This window comes from Dreissena polymorpha, chromosome 5 (genome assembly GCF_020536995.1).
Source record: "Dreissena polymorpha isolate Duluth1 chromosome 5, UMN_Dpol_1.0, whole genome shotgun sequence".
In the NCBI taxonomy this organism is placed as follows: Eukaryota; Metazoa; Mollusca; class Bivalvia; order Myida; family Dreissenidae; genus Dreissena; species Dreissena polymorpha.
In genome coordinates, this window is record NC_068359.1 from 118,668,361 (window position 1) to 118,692,933 (window position 24,573).

The 24,573-nt window shown below is 32.1% G+C and overlaps 1 non-coding gene across 1 annotated transcript; it reads left to right on the forward strand.

The window, feature by feature from the left end:
* Positions 1-23,052: 23,052 nt before the first annotated feature.
* Trnay-aua (transfer RNA tyrosine (anticodon AUA)) lies at positions 23,053-23,134 on the forward strand. Its single transcript has one exon. It is a non-coding gene; the product is annotated as a tRNA-Tyr (tRNA).
* Positions 23,135-24,573: the final 1,439 nt, after the last annotated feature.

The window sequence follows — 24,573 nt, forward strand, 5'->3', positions numbered from 1 at the left end:
CATATGGTATTAGGTATGGAACGTATGTCTTCAAACGTATATTATTGTATATAATACATAACATTAGAAATAACGATCATAAAAAAAGTCCTTCAGCTATGCAACTTGGTTGTCACTATGTAAATATGTAAACATACAAAATTGCGCATTCATATAGTAATTGTAAATGCATCAAACGTATTATATTTATAAATGGAAGCATACTAGACAGTTTCGATTCCAAACGACTATAAACGATATGTGCAGTTTTGCGAAGAATAAATTGCATTTGAACAGACACAATATTTGTGAACAATAACTGAAAAGCCTTTCGCATGCAATACGGTATCATCATATTTAGGATATTTAATACTTTTTATTAATAAATGTACTCAATTTGAGCTGAAAAAAGCCTGAAAAGGTTCCTGAAGATTTGGTCTTCACAAAATGCAAAACATATCGGATAGTGCGATATTGCAATTAACTAATTAAACAAAGCATCTATAAGACACACGTTCAACATGGTCAAAATAAAAAAAAACATTTTAGTGTTTTCAGTGTTTTTGTTCAATCTTAAACCAATACATTTACTAGAACGAGACATAGTAATTAAAATATATTCACTCTTTGTAATGATACAATTAATCTTATTAAATGAAATAAAAGTTGGTATTATTCAAACGTACTCATTTTTTAGAACGGATAATTGTTATACTGTACAGGCAAACATAATGCATCAATTCATAAACTTCTATACTTATTTATGTTCTGATACTACTAGATCTGAACATGCATTTTAGTTTAAATGTTATCATTTTAATCGGTGTCCGTTGGATGGTATGCGATATGGAAAAGGATAAATAAAGATGTGAGGGCAGCTGTACAAACGCACGGCTGTTAATCGCGGGTGCCACCTGTTGTTTTTCGATGCAATGAAAAATGAGCCAATACTTAAAATAAGTTCCTGGTGTGGTCAGCAAACCCTTTATTGAATGCCAGTATGCCTCATGTGGATAAGCCGGTTTGATTAAATGAACAGTTTAGAGAATGTTTGTTGAAATATACATCTTTATTATTTTCAAAAATGTTTGAAATTACAGCTTTACAGTTAAAGGACAGTTCGAAAGGTTTATAAGATAGTGGAAAACTTTAAAATATAGGCATACTCGTCATGTTTTATTATCGTTATTAATATTTTTAATTCATTATTTGTTTTATTCAAAACCATGTCAAATACATACACCTATCCCTAGTTAGCCTGTGTGCCATCATTTATAAGAAAAAAAATTATTGATGATGATGGTGATGATGCTGAGGTTGGTTGAATGATGTTAATGTCGGTAAGTAAACGATATTATTGTATGTACCAGTATTTGATGGCGATTGATAACACATTTTATGTTTTAAAGAAATCCTAGCTTATACAAAATCTATGTTAGATTTGCGTTGAAAATCTCGAAAACAAGAAACAAATACACATTCATGTAATGTAAAATAGGGATGCTTATGAACCGAGCGTGCACGGCATTTTTATAGGCACTAATGAAGATTCAATTAGCGGGCCAATTGCAAAAAGCATTGCGTATTCTATTCCACCAGACACGAATGCAATTATCGATCACATAATGAAGATCGGGTTCAGAATGGAAAAACATCATTCAAAGGTTGATGAAACACCATTCGGGAATACAAGTATTGATGATATAAAATTTTCTGCTTGAAATACATGTATACATCTTACTCGTGAAAGATTGCATTATATTACGCTGACAGAAAAGTTAAATAAAGGATACCTATCGATTATATTTTAGTTGTTGCGTAATATGTGTTCGCTTAAGAGATCATGTTAAAATGAGTTTAACTGGTATTTGTTACCATTTTCTTTACAACTTGCAATTTTTCTTTTAATATCGGTAATACCTTTCACATATACCATTTCGTACGAAAATATTGTTATCCGAATTCTGTACAACGCTTAATGTTTTATACTAATTATCAAAGTTGCAAATACATCTCATGTTTCTTAATAAACTTTAATATATATTATCATAATGTGGTTCACATTATCATATGCCCTATGTGTAATTTGATTTATTTATAAGGCAAACGTATAACAATTTGGTGTTTAATTATTATACCTTCATGACGATGTAATCTGAAAACACACCTTGACATTCGAATCGTTTCTATCACACCAAGTTTGGTACAATTTTTGGTACAATTATTGCTTTATTTGGAAGCAAATTGAAATAAACATTTGCATTAAGTAACACCTGTACTAGCCCTTTGTTTGCAAATAGATGCCACATTTGAAAACTGAATTCCGTTCCGAAAAATATGCCAAAAACGAACAGCTTTTATACAATAACATAATGCATGTACAAAGTACAAAACGAAAAATCAGCATAGGCAACGATTCTGTATCTTACAGTTTATTAAACCCATGCTGATGATCAAACTAGTACAAAATCATTGTAAATTCTGATAAAGAACCCGTTGTTTAACACGAAACACAACTACAATGTATGACTTTTCACTTGATTAATTTTAAAACATTCAATAACATTATATGTGGAAATAATGAAAGAAAAACACTAATAATAAGGTTTTTATAATCAATTTCAATAGCGTCTGCTTAATTGTTCATATAATTTTTTTCTTATTTTAGGCCGCGAAGATGCCGTATACGAAATAAAAGTAACAGTAAACAAACAATTAAATTGCATCATCTTATTTATTAAGACAACATTAAGATTGCCTTGTTAGAGATTGTAATGCCCAATATTATCTAAACTTTAGGATAACCAGTTAAACATGCAAATAGACTGTATTACATATTGTACTAATGACCCACGGAATAAGAAAAGTTGTTCAGGTATATATATATATACCTCATTTTATTGGGATTAACAATACTCTGCAGTGTGAGATTTTGTTAACATGACCGCATATTTTTTATGAAGTGGATAGTACTCACATTTTGGTTTTATTTTCTCTTTAGAAAAACACGATTTACATAAATTAATTTTTTTGTACGACAAAAGAAAACCTACAGATAAAATCCTTTATTGTATTGATATTTATGAACTCACGGCGATGCAAAGCCACGTGTATCGCTGCGAAAACGGAAATTGATATAAATGCAGCGTTGACAAAAAGCAGTTAAAAAGAATATCTGGTATCAATAAGACAATAAAAATGACAAAGAATGGTTTTAATATTGCTTCATGCGACAATATTTCTTCATGCAATCATACTTTCCCCACGCTCGTTTGTATTTAACGGTTGTTAATAATGGAGGTACTGGATATCATTGCAATTAGCGAATGAACGTTAATTTGGTTTACGAGCAGATTCGGTCGTCAATTACTCATGTGTGTCAGAGTTTCAAGACGAAAAGATTCTCATATCACCTTTACTGTCTCATTTTTAAGTCTAAGACACTAAGATTTAACAAACACGACTCACCTCATTTTCAAACTAGCACAGTGTCCGGTTATCTTGCGCACTTGGTGGAATGACGTCATTAAGTTACAATGTAGTGTCCAATTAGTGGCAAAAACATTCCAGAAAATAATTTTTAAAAAATCAGTTTGCAAAACCATTTAAATTTAATGTGGATGTCTAGTGCAGTTTTTTTGACTACAAAACACACATCAACAAATAATATAGTCACTAGTAATAGTGTATATAAAAAAGGTTTCAAACAACTTTCAACGTGTACTATTATGACTTCTTGAACAACTAAAGAACCTCTAGTTCTCCACTACTGCCAATTTCCGATAATTAATAAGAGTGATTTACGTTGTGAATAAGATACGTTTGAACGTTCGTACGTTATTTACTTTGTGTGTCAAGAAACAAGCGCATAATCGTAATAAGCCCGCGATAGCTCAGTTGGTAGAGCGGAGGACTGTAGTGGTATAAAGAACTGACATCCTGACATCGCGGGATTCCTTTTATATTATCAAGCAAATTATGACAATATATGATACGAAACGCACATTTACTTTATTTATATGCTCCCATATATATATATATATATATATATATATATATATATATATATATATATATATATATATATATATATATATATATATATGGAAAGCATATAGTTGCCAGTTTGCGGTTCCTTTCTTCCGTCACACATTTGTTACTGTTTCTCATAGCACCTTCAATATTTTACCGATCCCTTACGTATTTGGCATGTAGGTACTCTGCATGGACCTCTACATTTTGATGATGATTGAGGTCACTGGGGTCAAGATCAAGGTTACTGAATATGATAATAGATTTTTTCGTCACAATTTTGTTACAGTTTCTCATAGCACCTTCAATATTTTACCGTTCTCTTACATATTTGTGATGTAGGTACCTTGCATGGACCTTTACCTTTTGATGAGATTTGAGGTCACTGGGGTCAAGGTCAAGTTCACCGATGCTAAAAATAGATTTTTCCGTCACAATTTTGCTACAGTTTCCCATAGCGCCTTCAATATTTTACCGATTTCTTACATATTTGTCATGTAGGTACCTTGCATAGACCTCTACCTTTTGATGAGGTTTGAGGTCACTGGGGTCGGGGTCAAGGTCACCGAGGCTAATTATAGATTTTCTCAATGTCACACTTTGGTTTCAATTTCTCATAGCGCCTTCAATATTTGATCGATCTCTATATATTGGGGATGTATGTATCTTGCATGTACCTCTACCTTTTTATGAGGTTTGAGGTCATTGAGGTCAATGTCACTGAGGCTAATAATAGATTTTCTCAAGGTCACTCTTTTTTCCACACAATTAAACCATATATCGACAAAGCAGTATTTGGGAGCATCCATCAGTTTTACTGATATCCTAGTTTTCACTGATTTTCTAAACAAATCACTCGATAACATTACAATACAATGTTGACTATCGTAATCTTCAATCACAACACCAGCATCATTTAACCCATCAACATCATTATCATCAAAATATCTAAATCATAAAGATCATCATCATAACCATGATTATAATCCCATGAAGTTCATTTTGAAATTGAGTCTGCTAAGGATCATGGGCATCGAAATTTGCATAAATGAATATGCAATATATATGTTGTACTTAAGAAGTTTAGATGTAGCAAAAACGTATTAACGATAATGTACTTACGAATATCATAAACTGTTTTTGATTATCAAAATGAGTACTATGTAGCATTTATATTGTATACGAAAGCGATGACCCGGAAATAGTTCATCTTTCTCAGTTCATATTACCCACCAGAGAATACAATTATGAATACCTGTGTGTCCATATAGATAAGTTCAAGTGTACAAACGTATGTTTTAATATTTAAAAGTGATGGATATATTGTATAATCAACATTTTTAGTAGCAAACAATATGTGCAAATGATACCTCCAACGATCAGAACGGATGTATTTACCTTAGTTTCGAATTTTAGATACTTTTCTATAATGTATACAACAGGAAAAAGTTTGACTTGCGATGTACACGGACTTTTTCTTATTTGTTTCGTTTCTTGAATATAATTTTATGTAATAACGTACAATACTAGAATATGTGGATAAGAGCAGAATATGTATGATAGCAAAAAACGTTGAACACAAAAGTGTACTGTTGCGGGAATCAAACCCGAAATCTCTCGCTGTAAAGGCGGATATTCTAATTATATATTACAGAGCTATTTAATTTGCTATAAATCATATAAGAACCGATATCTTGTTTTGATTTTGACCAATTTAGTAGTAGTAGACACATACTCGGAGGCCGTTCGGGATGTCGAAAACGTACAATATAAAGCTGTCCTGTTACCACATCTATCTCTATCCTTTGTTGTTGTATTATTTTATGTTGACAGTTGGTTTCATTATCAAATCAAATATTGCTATATTATAGTATGCTGTGCTTTTTTGTGTCGACGTTCTTTCTATTCTCAATCATGTTTGCTAATGAACAATACAAACGCCAATCACATTGCAATAACCTTTGTCAGTTAATACAATACAGTAAGTAGTTTTTTTTGGTCCACATGGGTTATTGCACTATTTAAGAAAACTGTTTAGCTTTTGCGCGAATACTACTGTTATGATTGCACACGAAAGCCTTTAGGCATCCTAGCAAATTGGACCTAACAAATTTACATTCATTTAAAATTTAAGCTAACGTTTTGTTTTTTCCTAGTGAAAACTGAGCTATTATTTAAATGTTTTGTCTTGAAAGAGTATGTTCTTTCAAACGTTTGTAAGTACTGAATAGCATAAGTGTATGAAAGACAGAATAGTTCTGTCTGCGAAACTCGCGTCAGAATAATATCCCGTTTGTTGTTGTTGGTTGTGGTGTTGTTGTTTTTTTCATACATTTGTGAGGACGTAACTGTGCAACTGTTTTGTTAAACAGTCTTCATTTTGAGAAACTAAAAGTAATAGGCATATTTTGTGTAAAAGTAAATTCATCTTGTTTTTTTAAGAAAGAATAATCAATGTAAACTGAGGGGACAAATTTTCTAAAATGTCAAAGAAGTAACACAGGAAACTAAGCTAAAACTAACTAAACCAAGATATAAACGTGAATGGTATATTAGCGAAGTTTAGTCAAATAAAATTACTGAATCAAATATGTTTTTAAATCAATTCATAGAAAACTAAAAAAGACCATGACCGTTTGAATGCGGCTTCATTTAAAATAGAATTATGTTATACCAATTACTTGTATTTTACATTTCAAGAATATCAATGAACTGCATGGTAAACGGGGCTTGCATATTGCAGCGTACACGTTTTAAACAGCATAAAATACTTCATTTTATTCCATAATGAATACTACACAACTTTTTAATTTTCTATTTGGCGTATAAGAACCGTTTTGTTGTGATTTGGACTAAATTGGCTAGTAGTGCAAATATTCGGAAATATATATGAGTAGTTAGTGGGACTTAAACATTACATTGTATCTACACGTTTTAAACAGCATGAAGTTATACATTACAATACTTTACAGTATGATTGGTGTATTGTTTGCAAAGTTATGCTTACATCAACATAATACAGTTTTCGCAAGTAAAGATATGCAACAAATTAGTATTACCTATACACACCTTTATTGCAATAGAATGCTTGTTTCTGCGTGTCATCATTCTTAACTGAGCATATTATTACAAGTTTCTCATGATCATCTATGTTCACAGTTTACATTACATTCGATTAAAATCATGTAAACAGAATATGCTTGGATTATATGTCCGTTTATTTGAAATCAAAGTCCTTGTACTAAGCGACATCACATGATATAAATAAACATGTTATTTATTTATAAATATAATCGTCTAAATGTATGTGTACTACATATTGTCATGCAAATCGTGTTTTATTGTTAAAACTGTGCATATGGATGACGTATGGGATATGTGTCTTCTGCTATATAATTTTGCATATTGCCTATAACATTAGAATCATCAGTATTACCTAATACCGACAATTATGATAGAAATAAATCACTTTGTCGATATATAGATGCACATAAATGTCCTCAAAATCGTGATTGTAAACGCATTTACGACATGCATGAATACAATTTTGTTTATACGAAGGCGCACCAATGCTAATTCAAACATCTATGGACAATACAAATTCTTCCCCATGGAGGGCTGGAACTTTATATCATACGAATATGCAGACACTAGTTATTTATGGGTGATACAAAATCTTCATTATGTATGTGCAATGGCGATTTTGCACATAAAACCTAATTGTTCCTTGTAATTTTTCGCAAATATGCGTCATGAATGATTGCCAGTTCATAATTAGCTTTCATACTCGCAGGAACGAAACATAAATTTACTCCGATGGTAACAATACAATTGTATATTGAATTAGTTCATCTTAAGTGTTAATTACGCCGGTCAGACATTCATTTCATTGTCAGTTTTATGCCACTAACACGAACAGCTTATTAAAATTCGGATGACGTCAGAGTCTCCTCTAATCGAATGCCACCATTTGGAATAAAGAAACGATTTATAAGCTGATTCCATCCTAACCATAATTTATGTGTCTGTGTTTCGTTAATTAGTTTGTTCAAATTATAATATTACAATAATCTTACAATTGCAAATCCCAGGCACGAAGGAGATTGAAATAGAAAATTAAAACGACTAAACTGTTAATGTCTAAAACTAAAACGTAACTTAGACCACGTTAAGGACTGTTCTTTCGGCCACCGTACATAATAGAATATGCTGTTGGTGGATAATATAGTACAACGTATTATTTATAGTAAAAGTACTTAATGACGTGCAATAAATATTTAATGTATATGTACTCAATAATAAACTGATGTATTGAATTCAAATGTTATTGTAATTAGGAAACGCATGAGCATTTAAGACATATACATACACTACATTTTATGTGCCATATTCGTTTCCTGCGTTTTAATTATCTGTTAATATTTATTTAAGACATTGAGATATTACAAGCTAAAACAAGGTGTGCACGATATAGCTTAAAAACAACTGTCTTATCGTGTGGACATGAGAATAAAAAACTTAAACGGCTGTTATTAAGATATATAAGACGAGAGTAAAACAAAATTAAACAAAACACATAAGCATTTTCTCTTGAAGTGATCAGTTTAAATTCAGTTTAAAATATATATATATATATATATATATATATATATATATATATATATATATATATATATATATAATAATAATAATAAAATATTCACCAACTTCATCTTATACAGTCCTATATGTATTCTTACTGAGACAGAACATTGAAAGCCTTCGTTATATTTTTTAATGCATAATTCATACGAGTTTGCCACTAAATCATTCAAATTCAAAAATAATTTTAATGCTGAATCGGCATCTGCTGGCATTTCGAGGTCAGGCTTCAACAAATAAGCCAATCACTGGATTCATCAAAATTGGGAACTGAAAACATGTCTTTACAACAGGTTACATCATGTTTGTCAACCAACGTGCCATAATTAAGTGCGCCAAATGTTTCAGGTAAAACGTTCATAATGTCAGGTTTTCCACAATATGCTTCGGAATTGTGTTGACGTCTAATTTCATGTACATTCCACTGCTGAGCAATTATATCCAGATGTGTTTGTATTAGGTTCACAATTTCAAATGTTCACGATGTATCTGGTCGAGCTCGTTGAAACGACCAGAATCGCACACATCCTTATAAAAAGTTTATCCACCACTGTAGTCCTTGATGACGTAGCGTACCCCACCATCTTTCAATGCGCTGGTTAGAAGTGCTTTTTCAAACAATAACGCTGCGGCTCCCAGAAAAGGGGTCGGTTCCTTCATTGCGAAAGAATTGTTGTAGAAGGCATAGCATACTGTTTTCTGTTCCCGCATCGCAACGCAGAATGCGAGGTGATTTTTAAATGCGCTTCTATGCATCCAAATAATATCTGGCAATCAGTTTGGGATCGTTGTTTGTGTCAGAAACCTCTAACCAGATAATTTTCCTGCTAAACCCATCTATCGCTCCGTGTATGCAAAATCCAAACAGCTTCATCTTATCATAACCATCTTCATGCCAAATGTTGTTTGGCCCTTTTGCACAATAGAAACGTCTATTAAGTCGACGAGCTTTTCTCATTTCAACACCGTTGGGATCTATTGCCTTCATTATTTCCATTACATCGTTTTGGCTTACATGCATATGCATATTATGATTAACCTTCAGCAGGCGCCATATCGTCCGATAGCTTACAGACTGTCAGTTATAATACATGTCCATGCTTATTACGTGAACAACGCTTTTTAAGTGCGCTTGCAGATGTAAAACTCGAGGTTTCATGTTCATCTTCTTCAAGATTCTTTTCAGTTGACGTAGTGACAATAAAATACCATGCGTACGTAGCAAATATCCAAGAATATCAATTTTTTTAAAACCTTGTTTGAAATATCCTTCAATGAGTGTTGGTTTTTCATTATTCGTAGACGACAAAGGCAGATAGGCTGGCACCACACCAACTGTTGTCTCCAACAGAGTGCACAGAAAACAACATACAAACACGAATTTCATATTCTCGCACAACCGTCTTCGCTCGCTCGCCGTCTATATGTGTGGTTTAATTAAATAATTTTACAACTAAGAAGTCACAAGACACAAGTCCTATCTTTTGTTTATCTTGTTTTACTTTCATTTGACTTTGTTTATAAATGCATTGTATTACATGTACATGTCTCTACACGTTAAATTACTATTAAACCTCATTGTAAAACTATTGTGTTTTTTTAATGTTGCTATATCCAAACAGGTTTACGACTTAAGTAAAACGACAACTGTCACTTGCGTGTATATCTTAAATTGCATGTGTCGTTTAATACAAAAAATGCTTGCCGCACATGTTAAAAGTTGACCAAAGGATATATATGTTGTAAAAATGTGATGCTTCTAGTTGGATTAAGTAATACCATTAGTGAACACGAATACTAATTTATCTCTGATTAAGTTTCTGAAGTTTGCTATATCAGTTTTGGCAAGGTCACAACTATCGTTCATAGTGTTTAAACATTTATTACATAAATTCCAAAATTATCTTAACTTTATAATTATATTTTTGTCAGTGTTTTGAACCCTGTGTTTTTGAGCATAAATGATTTGGCATGCTGTAATCTTCAGAATTCGTCTGGTATCGTTTAGATTTCGTGCAATGTCGTTTTATATCGGAAAGATGTATTCTTCTGTCGCCCCAGCGCATCAAGTAGGAGTAAGCATTTCAATTGTGTCAAATTATCACCGTTTTTCACAAGGGTTTTAAATTATTTACAAGTTTCGGACTACTGTGCGGGGAAATATTGTCCTACCTTGTCGCAGCGAATCGTTTCATTGTGTTTTTTCGGCTTGCCGTGCGTGCCAATGTTGAAATTAACAAATTATCTTATTAGACAATAGTGAAACATACGTACACTTATTTGTGATTCTTCAGACCTACTCAAACCCTCAGAGCAATATATCTCTAAAGATTGACAGGACCTTAAGTAATCGTACCGAATGTATTACCACATAGTAATTACCAATGTTGTGCGTTTTCTGTGGTGATTTATAATCGCCCTTGGCTTATTAATAATTAGTTTTAGCGCTAACAAGTACTTTTGTGTCGTGTTCAAGCCACTTCAAGTAGTTCGTCCAATCAGCTTGATAGTGTGTATCTGCGTTGTTATTTACTTTATCTAAAGTCACGATCATTTGAATAATATAAATAGTGTTTATTAGATGTACGTTGTCCGACGAGCAATACCTTGACTGTTTTGAGAAGAACAAAATTCATTCAAACACATATTATATTGTTTAAAATAAATTAAATGTAGGTTCATGCCCAACGTTCGCAGTATATATAGGATATATAATGTAAAGATAGTATTATCAGTATTGATGCATAGGAGCAGTAAATTACCTTATATTGATCCGGAAGATTGTGGACACACATGCAATTCAATTCATTCAGACAGTGGGAAATAGTAATAAACTTAAGCAACAAATTATGAATAAAATACACGTTTCATTGTATTGTCTCAATCTTAACCCAATACATGAATATGAACGAGAAATATTAAATAAAATAAACTACCTCTTTTGTAAGTGTATCAAAAATGTGAAGGTGTTTACTTTAATACAATTCTAATAAAGCAACGCTGATGTGAAAAATATGTGAATGTGGTGAATGAAAACAAGGCGATCGGTTATACATCAACATCAATCAATAAATAGGTATATAATTGCATATGCAGTCACATAAACCGACACTGTTATTAGAGCGTGGATTATCAGAATAACCATCGGTTTGTTTATACAGTGAGAATGTCCTATCGGCACATCAAGGTTAGGTAAATTAGTTCCAAGAAATGTTATGGAATACGAATGATTCCACTGATGAAATCTGCGCTGAGTTGTGTTATTGAATACTTTACCAAAGGTTACTCAGTTAGACTTCGTAACATTGGTTAACTCGTGACTGACTAATTTGAATATTGTTGAAAAGGTATCGACAATTTCCAACAGTAACACAATATTGTTGGCGTGTGAAGGGACACTTTTTGCATTGTTTCAAACGTTATTCTTGTATGGAAAAGTATTTGAACGTGATTGATATCACGAGTATTTGAACGAGATTGATATCACGAGTATTTGAACGTGATTGATATCACGGTTTATCTTTCGAAATAATCATCTGCCAATTGCTTGTCAATGGTGCATAGATTGGAGTTGGACTAGCCAGGAAAAACGATATCAACATCTATTCATGATTTATCTCTAGGGTTACACATACATAGAAATAGAGATGCTTACACACCGCTTGTATGAATACGCACTAATGAAATGTAATAGCATGGTTTTATTTATATCTAAATAATTATGTATATCTATATTTATTTATATCCGTCCGTGTTTATTCTATTCATCCAGACCTAAATGCCATTGTTGCACCAAATTCAGAAAGTAAAACCTTTTCAACGGGACTTTTATTATTGATGATGGGCAACGTTCTGCTCCAATATATATATTTATTTATGTATACATATATATACACATATATATACACGTTGAAATTGTATGCCTTTGTGAACTTTATGTTCATCATATGATGCGACAAGGGAATTCGTGTCATGATGAAACTGATACAAACTGACGGAGGTTGTTGCACATTCATATTACACCTCACGTTGAAAAGGTTGTCCTTTCTGATCTTGATGTTAAATTATAATTAAATTCATCAATGGAGATTTGTATGCTTAGCATACGGAGTTTAGGTCCTGAAAAACTGGTTAAAACTCCCTATGATTTGCTTTTACCGTGAAAATGCATTGACTCAAGTGTATCTATGTTGTTGTGTTGGTTCTTAACCTCTTGGTCTGGTATAGTGCATTTGTTTTGTGTACTTTATTTCATAGACTTGTATGAGACTTGCGATCTATTGGATCACTGGATAGCTTTGTTTTATTTGTTGTAAACGCTATTTATTTAGTTCAGTAGAAAGTACATATAAGCAAAACAATACAGACATACATATTATTTTCGAACAATACACAAGGCAGGAAGAAATTGCAGTATTGCTTAATATAAAGGCTGTTTTATTTATGTCATAATCTTACAAAGTAGAATCCTTTTATATATATATAGCATATAAAAACAAGAGGAACCCGGTGTCTGAAGTTACAAAACAAGAGAAATCTGGTGTCTTAAGTGCATAGGCTGTCCCGTAATGTGAACAGACACGGATATCGATGCTTCTTAATTATATCCAAACCTTAACAATTGCCTTTTTCTGGAAGCAACTATTCCTGCGTTGAACGCCATATACGTCTGCTCTGCTCTGGAACAATTTGATTCGATAGAAAGACGTGTCAGTAAAGATTGCGAAAACACAACACAATATAACATATAAAATAAAATGACATGTTCCGTACGCTACATCTTTGTTTTATCTTGAAGGTACTTGTCACTATCAGTTTGTTTTTTCACGTTTAATGGTATCGTTGTAGTTTTCATAATACATCTTCATTAGACACAATGATAATCACGATATATTATAACTGAATAAATTAAACATGTTATGTTCTCCTAAAACTAAGATGAATATATATCAAATTTCTTAAGATGTTAATGATCATATCAGCAGGGATATCATCGTTATGTATTTCTAATAAAATTGATCAAATAGCTGGACTAAAATATACTGAAGCATCAAGCATGACTTCACAATCCTTTCAACGGAGACGGTTTTTTTTTTCAGCTTATGCCACACACGGTGTCTGTATCGACCTTATAGAATAGGCTTACCATCACGAAAAGAAACACTTTAAAAAGCTTCCTGAAGCTTAGTATACAGAAAAGCGTTTATAATTTAATAGCAATATCTTATGTTTCTCATTATTGTTGTGTTTTTTTTTCCATTTTGTAAGCCGTTCAAACGTTTCGATTTAATAAAGCTCGGGCTTCATTATCGATAGCATCAATAATACCTCTTGCAGAACCGTTTAAGCAAAATACCAAAGTCAGACATATATGTTCAATTCAAGATAAAGTTAATATTATTAACGTCATCTTATAATTCAAGTGCTGATATGGTAATTCAAAGAGTCATATGAGCAACTTCATGTTCAGACTAGCACGATGTTGATGTATTCTTAATTGATCTTAATTCTATTTAGACATTATAACATGACATTAAGCTTATTCAGGCAAACTGGTGGTAGCAGCCGGGAATAAATAAACTGCTACACTTCCAAAGATTATTTATTGTAGAGACTCCGTTAGTTCATTTCATTATATACTCACCAATCCATGTGTGTCGTTGTAGATTTCGACGTACAAAAGTTCATATGTTGTGAAAACTTGTTTCACAAAAACAATCAAATTTATTTGTTGAACGGCGAGTACGAAGGCACAAGTCTGGTATTGCTTTTGCTTGTTAAATAATGTCGTCAGGACATCCTGAACAGTGTGTATGTTTATCTCATTTCGGCCATCAGTAACTAAACATTAACCCCACATTAATTCATTCGATGCTGATTTACAAACAATAAAATATAAATATGCATACAAAATGAGCACAACCACCTTAATCGGTGGAACAATAGTTAATTGAATGTAATTTCGAAACATCTATATTAAATGGTCATAAAAACACAATTTCCATATCATAACGTCTTTAATACTTATTTTAGCACACTTTAATTTAATGATACCATGTAACATACTATTAGCAAAGATGCGCGGTCAATATATAGTCAATAATTTATAATATCACTTATTATGATTGCAAAGTAAGAGTTTAACTGAAAATTTTCAATGAAGGAATTTTATGTCACCGAATATTTTTTGGTTTTAAAACGTCATCTCTCAAGTGACCTAAAGCTTTCCATAAAATCATGAACGTGCTTTATCAAAGAGGAATCAATGTGGATCGTTTTATTATTTATCATCAGTTTTCAGCATAACACGTGCGAGAGAAGCATTTTCAAACTTAACACTTTATTTAATGTCTCATTTATGTACAACCCTAATTGCATCGATGAAAATTACTTAAAAACCTATTCCCAAGATGAGTACAAGGATCAAAAGCAACCACAGTGCGCAACATGTGACGACTATGAACAAATTTATACACAAATATATATAGTGACATGCGGTGTCTATGGACTTATTTAAATTATTTTTTGAGCGATTGCTATCAACCGTTTTCTAATTGATAATCTTCTTATTGCATTTTTCAAATGGTCCAACGGAAACGTGGGAAATTGCATTGGAATATTCAACATTCTTACGCCATGTTCAGTTTATCTAACTATATATCTTATAAATTGGACCTTAATGCAATTTTTTTTATTCAACGTTCTATTATTCCAAAGCTACATTCCCTTTAGTAATTATGTTAAAAAAATAGTATGGGCAAAATACCCATCAAATAACAAAAAGGATGTATCAACCGTTTTTTCTTTGAAAAAATGGTTTTGCAGTGGATGACTGTGAATTATGTTTAATGCGGAAATAACCACGGTCAAAATACGTTTAAGACAGTCAGCCGCATTTATTTCAATAGTGTCTGCTTATTTCTGTTGATATGTGTTAGTTTAGGCCGCCGAGTTAAATGCAGTCTACAAAATAAATATATACCTGTATGCGTATGACTGTGCGTAAACAAGTAACTTATTTAAATAAGCTCATTAACTAGACCAAAGGTATGAGGGCGTACTTAAATAGTGTTAACTTATTTAAGTATGAACAATATAATGCACGTTGCGAATTTGTTGACATGACCAAACAAACCCCCATCAAATATTATTCAATTTATTGTTTTGTTCTCTTTAGACAAAAACGATATCATTTGTTTCCATTTTTTACAAAGAAAAGTGAAAACAACTGCATATTTTGAATTGTTAATCGTGCATTCAAGAGCGAATTATAACAACGTGAATCAGTGAGTCTACACGAAATCAATTACCCTTTGTGAAGAATTGATATTTAGTTGTTAACGCTCGAGTCGATAATGCCTGGTATCAAGATGACAAAGAATACCATTAGTGTTCTCTCATTTGACAATATTTCATCATTTATTTTTAAGATCCCCACGTTTTTTTTGTATTTTTTGTTAATAAATAATGGAGGGAATGGCTATCATGGCACCAACTGAATGAGCATTAAACTGGTTTATGAGGAGAGATAGTCGTAAATTAAGAATGCATTTCAGAGCTTCAAGATGAACAGTTTCTTGTTTTAATGTGTGCGTTCTGCCTTTCAAAAATTCGACACGTGAATGCTGCTATGATTATTACTTTAACTGCGGTTTATTCCGTTGAATACCAAGTTAGTTTTTTAGAAATTCTGTATACGCTTCATGTAATGGCTTCGGTTGAAAAATTCACCCATTTTACACACAATTATAAGATATATAATGTCCTTACTGATACCTTTAAAGCCCAATCACACATACTATAATAATATAAACACTAAACATCAATATATGATTATGTGTAGATAATCATAAACCTAAAATAGTATTTCTCGGAATATTTTGGATATACATATAACTTGAAAATAGTCCAATACTACCATAAACCTAACGCAATTTTTAAGAATGTCACTACAAACCACATCACTTTATTCACGCTGACGTGAGCATTTCAAATGTAGAGGGTATCATGGTTGTATTTAAAATCGCTTTGGCAACTTATATATGGCACATAACATCTGTTACGTTGATGATGTTGTACATTCGGGTGATGATTATGTGATTATTTCGAGTTAAATGTTGTTAAAATATCCATTAGTCTCAACAGGGAAATACAGAGTCTAGTACGGTTGCGCTAGATAAGCTTATTGTAAGTGTACCTTTTAACGGTTGATAAAAGTGTCTACAATGCTAGCAGAGGTAGAGGAGGTAAATTGTTTTCGTTTGTAGGAAAATTAAGATACTATTTCTCAAATGTAACGTATGATTGTTAGCTATAATTGTCGTACAGTTAATTATGTTATTAATGTTATTGCGCTGGCTTAATAACACTATTTTGTCCTTCAAAGTAACGCAAGTTATATGAAAGCTAATTACTTCCTAGTTCGGAACATTAACATTTTAGCATTAAGCTTAACGTGTATCAAAATGAGCATTAGCGAAATTAATAAACCAAGATAACAAGTATTTCCTAACTAGGGTTAAGCTTGACTCTTAAAAAACACTTTTCAATTGAACAACTTTCACTATATCAGGAATTATATGACAGTGTGTTGGCTAAATGGAAAATAGCATGAGAGTACATTTTGTTACAAACGAAAGTGTACCATTTGCTTTCCTTTTTATGAGATGTTCGTGCAGTGCAAAAAAAAAGTAAATGTACTTAATAAACCAACCTAGTTACAAAATTCACACATATTGAAATACGATTTTAAAGTTGAGGAAATGACATTATAAAACTTTCAAGAAAACCACACGTTGATATTTAAATTCCGCTTTGAAATGGAACCAGTCTTGCAAATATGTTATTTAATTGTTTCCTTAAATCTAGTGTCGATGGCTGTAACGAAACTGGGTTTTTTAGTTTTTAGACTTCTTTTCCAACGCGATTCATCTTTGTTTGCAGCAGAGATTTCAACAGACTTCAGCTATTTGTCATTGTAATCCGCTGTATTTAGTGGACCTTCAGAATGACAAATAGTAACTGCCATATGAAAGCGCTATGATATAATGCTTAATACCACCACTTTGAAGTCCTGTTTTGCTTGTGATAGGATATTCGCAACAATTTGAATGGAAACATTTCGTCGTATACGGTTTTATTTTATGTCAATAAATCCTTTATGTGTGTGGCATAACGGCCACACAATACCATGTGAAACACATAATGTATATAGTTTATGGAATTCAAAATATACACATGTATTTATTGCATTCGAATTTTTACGGGTTATATAAGAAACGATAAGCGTTTACCCTATATGTTTGAACGATGGTAAATGGCAATCATGTGCAAAACTATTTAACACAATATGCACGCGATGTATAGAATATGCAGCGAGTTGTCCGTTTCTATAATATTAAACTAAACGTACTCAGATATGATTGAACGTCATTATTAATTAATTCCGAATAGAACTGTTATAAAATATGGTATAACATAACAATATATGTTAATGTTCATGTAAATATACTAATTGACACAACCATGTAGTTACTTCTTTACTGGCGTGAAGTTATTGAACTAGTCGCAAATATTTTAAATAAAGAAGAAAAGCAAAAACAGCAAACGCCATCACATAAAATACATTTTGAAATGACTTATCGCGTGTGTTTACTAAAGGAATGCAACGTGTGGAATATGATAATTGTGCATGTTACAGGATGGATTCCTCGACGCAAAATAAATTCAGATAAAGTTCGTCGATCAGTTCCGGTTAATGATTATTATCTTTGTGAATTCATATATTAACGACTTAATTGTAAAATTGTTTGTTTTTCTTTTAGAAGCAAAATATCTTACCTATAAGATGTTCTAATATTTTATTATATACATGTTTAATGCTTTTAACAAAATACAGGTTGTATCAATCGTTGAAATAAAAAAAAACGTATTACGCTACTCGCTGTTTCCAATTCCGTATTACCATACTAGCCGGACTACTTCGACCCATTTAATGACGTCACATTACACGCAGCGAAAATAGAAATATATGTGGTCACATGACGAGACTTACATACCCTATTACGAAATATATTACGTAGTACATCGTGTGACGTCATTTCTGTGACAAAACACAATAGTTTTATCTAAACTCTGTAAGGACATGTCGGACCTGGTGTTTTTTAGCAGTAAACAATGTGTTTGAAACGTATTTTGGAGTGTGTGTTTATCATGCATAAATGAATATTTCGATAGGAATACAATAAAATAGTGTGGTTTAAACTAAGTTTCGATAAAGACATAGAAAATGGAAAGGGGAGTGCATATCGTTTAAACGTTTTTGTTATAAACAACGGATTAAAGTTGTCAACTTAATTGTTATAAAAAATCGATTAACGATGGCATTAAGGTAACTTAAGCCTGGGTTTTCCCGGTTCGAATGTTTACACGTTAATTTACATAAACTGTATTCATACGCGTCTTAAATAACAATGGCGTACCGTTTTAGTCATTGTTTTGTCAGTTTTGTTAAAGTAAAAAATACATTTGTTAACTGTTTTCTTTAGTTGTTGTATATAATAAAAGGAATATTACGCTAGTCAATTGTTCCAAGAGTTTGTATCACTCTCGTTGCTTGTGCTATTTCGCATCACACTCGAGGCTCCGCCTCTCGTGTGATTCGTCATCACACAAGCCACTCGAGTGATACTAACTCTTGGAACAATTGACTAGCGTAATATTCCGTATTTATTTTCTATGCATCTGTATACCTTGGCATATTTTACATTTTTTGTTAGTGTACTTATCACTTCCGGTTGAAAATATCTGTTCCGAATACAAACATTCGGGACCGTCTCAAACTGTATTTTAACTGTCTGATTTGACAGATATTCACTAGAAATTCAAGAACTTTTAAACGTTTTAATTCCTGTAAATGACAAGTTTGAAGAAAATTGAAGAGCATCTTAATATAAATGATTCCTTATACAGTAAATTCTTACTGTTATGTAATTATGATACAATCGGGACTGGAGTTCCGGATCACTAATGAAACTAACGCCGTTTACAAATCCGAATTAACACCAATTTGCTAGTGTTATACCTCTTTTTTTGTCCGCCATCCTACACACGTTTTAAAAGTTGGAATAATTCCATTTATCAATATTAAAACATCGACTTTCCTAGTTCACTCAGAACAGTAGTTTTAAATCAAGGACATGCATGTTCAGTGTTGTGGAAAAGAAGATTTCCTCGTGCACAGATTTGTAGGTGTGGTCATTCGACAGGCAAGCAGATAGAGCGTTGACGTTGTTATTTGTACATTCTCTGTTCGTTTAAAGGTTTATATTATGCTTTATGTGTTTCAGTGAGTTTTATGAGAGCAGACGGATGACTCAAGATAGAAAGGGGCATTTGTTCTTGACATTAACGAGTATACTTGTTATACTGCATTTTTCTCAGTTCTGTGTATAATAGCATTAATGACACTTATTTGCCATTCATACTTTATGGCAAATAAAAGTAGGGTGGAACCAGTGTTAGGTGTCTGTGTTTCAAGAAATAAAATACCCTGCTTGTCATGACACCTAAACAAACGTGTTTGTTTTTATTCTTAAAATGTGTTTGTTATAAAAGGTTATGGAATATAAAACTTAAAACATGTCATGTTCACATAGTTTCATCAAATCTTTCCTGAGATCAATTAAAATAAACAAACAAAACAAACACAAATTAAAATAGTATGAACAGAGTCACTAGACTGTCATAGCCTTTATATATTTATGTATAAAATTGGTAAATATATTATGTATAAAATTGGTTAACAGATCTATATTAAAATATAGAACTTAAGCAACGAAAACAAAACAAACAATAAAAGAAAATATACTATTCAAAATTTGCTAAGGATCACGTGTTATGGTATGTGTAATTTGAAGTTCACCCCTAGCTAGATTCCGCAAGCGTCACGCATCATTGAGTATCAATACATAAAATTAAAATCAAAAACACACATTCTAATATCAAAACCTGCATATTAACAATTTAAAATGAATGTAATCCAAAATTTTAGATACCGGTAATGTGAAATTAAAAAGTGATCCTTAGCACATTTTGAGTAGTATATTTGCCACTTCAACGAACAAGTATTCAATAAACTGCACATATTATTTTTACTACAGCAAAACAGTTTGAAAACATAGAATATAAATTGAATTAATAAGCAATTCACATGGTAATACTTCATGGACTTTATATAGTATACCCAAATATAATTTTGAGTAGTATACTCGCCACCTCAACGAACAAGTAATCAATGAACTGCACATATTTTTACTACAGCAAAACAGTTTGGAAACATAGAACATAAAAGGGATTAATAAGCAATTCACATGGTAATACTTCATGGTTTTAATATAGTATACCCAAAGCTGAATGTCTCACAACTGTACAAGTACATCACACATTGCACAAATTAAACTAGTTGATCCAGCACCATACTTTGAATGACTGACAGAAACACTGCAAGAAAAGATGATTGTACAAAACTGAAGGAAATATGATTAGCATAAATAAAGGGAAAATAAGCGAATACAGATAAAGGGACGATGATGAATTTAAACATAGGGACACAAATTTAACACTAATAAAGGAAAGATGATTGAACACATATTTAAAAAAGTTATAAAAAAACTTCATATGGCAAAATCAGTATTGATCACACAGTCAACGTGTCAATCACACCAATAAAGTAGTTGTTACTACCTACCTTGGTAAAATATTACATTAATACATCAATAAAAAACAAAATCACAAGAAAAGGCACATATTCTTAAGGATTTAAATTTAAATAGAACAAGAGCTGTTTTGGGGAAACACAATGCCCCCTACTGCGCTTTGAAGCCATATATTTTACCTTTGACCTTAAATGATGATCTTGAGCTTTCACCACTCAAAATGAGCAGCTTCATGAGGTACACGTGCATGCCAAATATGAAGTTACTATTTTCAATATTGCAAAAGTCATGAGCAAGGTAAAAGTTTTGGGACACATACAATGACAGACAGACAGACAGGCCAAAAACAATATGCCCCGATCATTCGATCCGGGGGCATAAAAAAGTAAATACCGTAATGGCATGACATGCAATATTGAAAACATGAAACTACCAAACATAGCATGACAAATACACAAAGCCAGCCACTACATGTATGTTAGTACAAATAACTTTAAAACATGAACAAAGCCACAGTCAAATTAAGATTTAGACATTTTGTGATATAACACAAATGATGATGGGTAAAGTTGTCATGAGCAGAAACCATGTAAATATCTTTTCTTGTATATTACAGCGTAAAGAGTACTTAAAATTGTTTCAAGTTAAAATCACTATCCCTTGTTACAGATACCCAAACATACATTAAACTTGACAACATTGCATGACAAACTATTTGGAAACATCAAACTAGCCAATATTTCATTACAAATACATTGAAACCATGAAAGTAGAAATTATGTAATGACAAATATCTTGAAAACATTAAATAAGCAACAATGTCATGACAAAAACATTGAAACCATGAAAACATATCATGACAAAAACATTCAAAACATGAAATGGACAATATTGTCATGCTAAATACATTGAGAACATGACACTAACAATTGTGTAATGACAAATACCCTGAAAACATAACTGTAGCCAATTTTTCATGGCAAAAACCATTAAAAAATGAACCCAGCTAACATGTCATGACAAATTACTCGAAAACATAAAACTAGCCAATATGTCATGACAAATCTCTTGAAATATAAAACTGGTAAACATGTTAGGAAAAATACCTTGAAAACATGAACAAGCAGATATGTCATGACAAATACCTTGAAAAAATTATACTTGCCGACATGTCATGACAAATACCTTGAAAACATGAAACAATCCAACATGTTATGACAAATACATTAACAACACGAAACTAGCCAACATGTCATGACAAAAGCTCGAAAAAGTCACATATTCTGCAATATAAACCTATGTTAACACACTTAGTGCTCCATTGCAAAAAATACCCATATGGTTAAGGTTTCATGATCAGAAAGCATCTGTTGGAAAGCCTCATTATTTTGTATATGAAAGCATTTAGGTAGCGCACCCCTTATAATTTCCCGCGATTTATTTTACGATCATTGCCAATCTTCAATGATCGGTTATTTCCGAGTGATGCATTTTTTTTTTCAAATTTTGAATTTTGATATATGTTTACGTAATTCCTTTAGAACACATTATTTTCACAATAAATATTGACTTTGATCCAAATATCATATCAAAAAAATACGATTTCGTGATTTCTTCAAAGAGCGACGAGCCTTTTTTATCTGTTTACTTATGAATATCTAATTTAAGTTTGCACAAATGTGAAGTTGTCGTGGCCGAGTGGTTAAGGCGATTGACTATAAATCTTTTGGGATCTTCCCGCGCAGGTTCGATTCCTGCCGACATCGCTTACTTTTTGCGACCCGTTTTATTTCTTTTCTAACGTAATTTGATTTAATATAGCATATAAGCTATGTTAATTGTTAAATATGTTGAAATTTTAATGCATCCTTCAATTTTTAAAATAAACAACGTTATGGCTAAATTGGGTGATTTACTGCTGAAAATACGAATGATGCATGTTGCAATTTTATTTTTATTTCAAAAAGTAAACGGTTAATATGTCTATTTCTTGGTATTTTTGTTGTATATGGTGTTTCTATAAAAACGACGTTTAAAATATAACTTAAATGATACAAATTTTGAATTGTTTGACACTTTGTTTTTAACCGACCCAATTTTTACTTGGCTAATATCACTTACATTTCATGGCGCTCTTCAATAGATAAAAATTTGTAAAAAATAAATGTCTGTAAAAGAATACTTATTTTATCTTGTTTAAACTTTAAACACCTTTGCTGCATCTGTACACACCAACTGCATGCCTATATTTGGAAATTTGAATGAATTATGGAACTTTTATATAACCCAGGGAGAAAATAAACTGGACAAAAGCCGAGCGTGGGGGTGGTTTTGAAAAAATCGGTATATTTTTTTTTAAAGCATGGAAAGCCTACCTACAAATTTGCATGTAGTTCAGTGAAATGATGCTGATAAAGGAAATAATTAATTAGATTATATTTGGATATGTGCCCATTAGGGGTGCGCTACCTTAAATGTAATAAGCAGCTCCCCAAGTTGAACGGACTATTTCCTGTTTTATATACCCATAAACAAATGATGTCACGTGTGTATTAAATTGCGTATAAATTATCATCAAGTCAAATAGACAAAGGTGCAAACAATCTACTTTTCATTGCAATAAATACAGAACTATATTTAAATATAGTTCTGTGACTCATAATTACTGTGAATTAACCTGTCAGTAAATTATGTCATTACAATATTCATAGATAAGCCAACCTCCATGTCTGAAATTGTTTTTTGAATGTTTTCACGAGTTTGATTGGAATTTGACATTATTGTAGTTCTAGCACATCAAAAGTTCCATAACAGACCCTTCTGGAATATGATTCAATGTGTCTGTTATAATCGTATGGTCATCTTTATAAGGGGTTGAAATAATATAATCACATGGTAACACAACTCCTCCTTCGGGATCATTATGAAGTGGCCATGGTGGGTAACTCGGTACAGGGTTACCTGTGACAATTGCATATACCTCGCCCCCTTTGTCCATGATTTCCCTGAAGTGGGCTGCCAATGACCTAGGGACATGACCTATTGGCAAATCAGCAGCATCGCATAGTTGAAGTTGTCTTTTTTCATCAGTTAGCATATAATATTTGGTCTTTTTAAAATGCATTTAATGGTGGAATCCAAACCAAACAAACACACTTAACATGTATATTAGTATACTCTGGCTGAACAAGAAGGAGGCGATGTG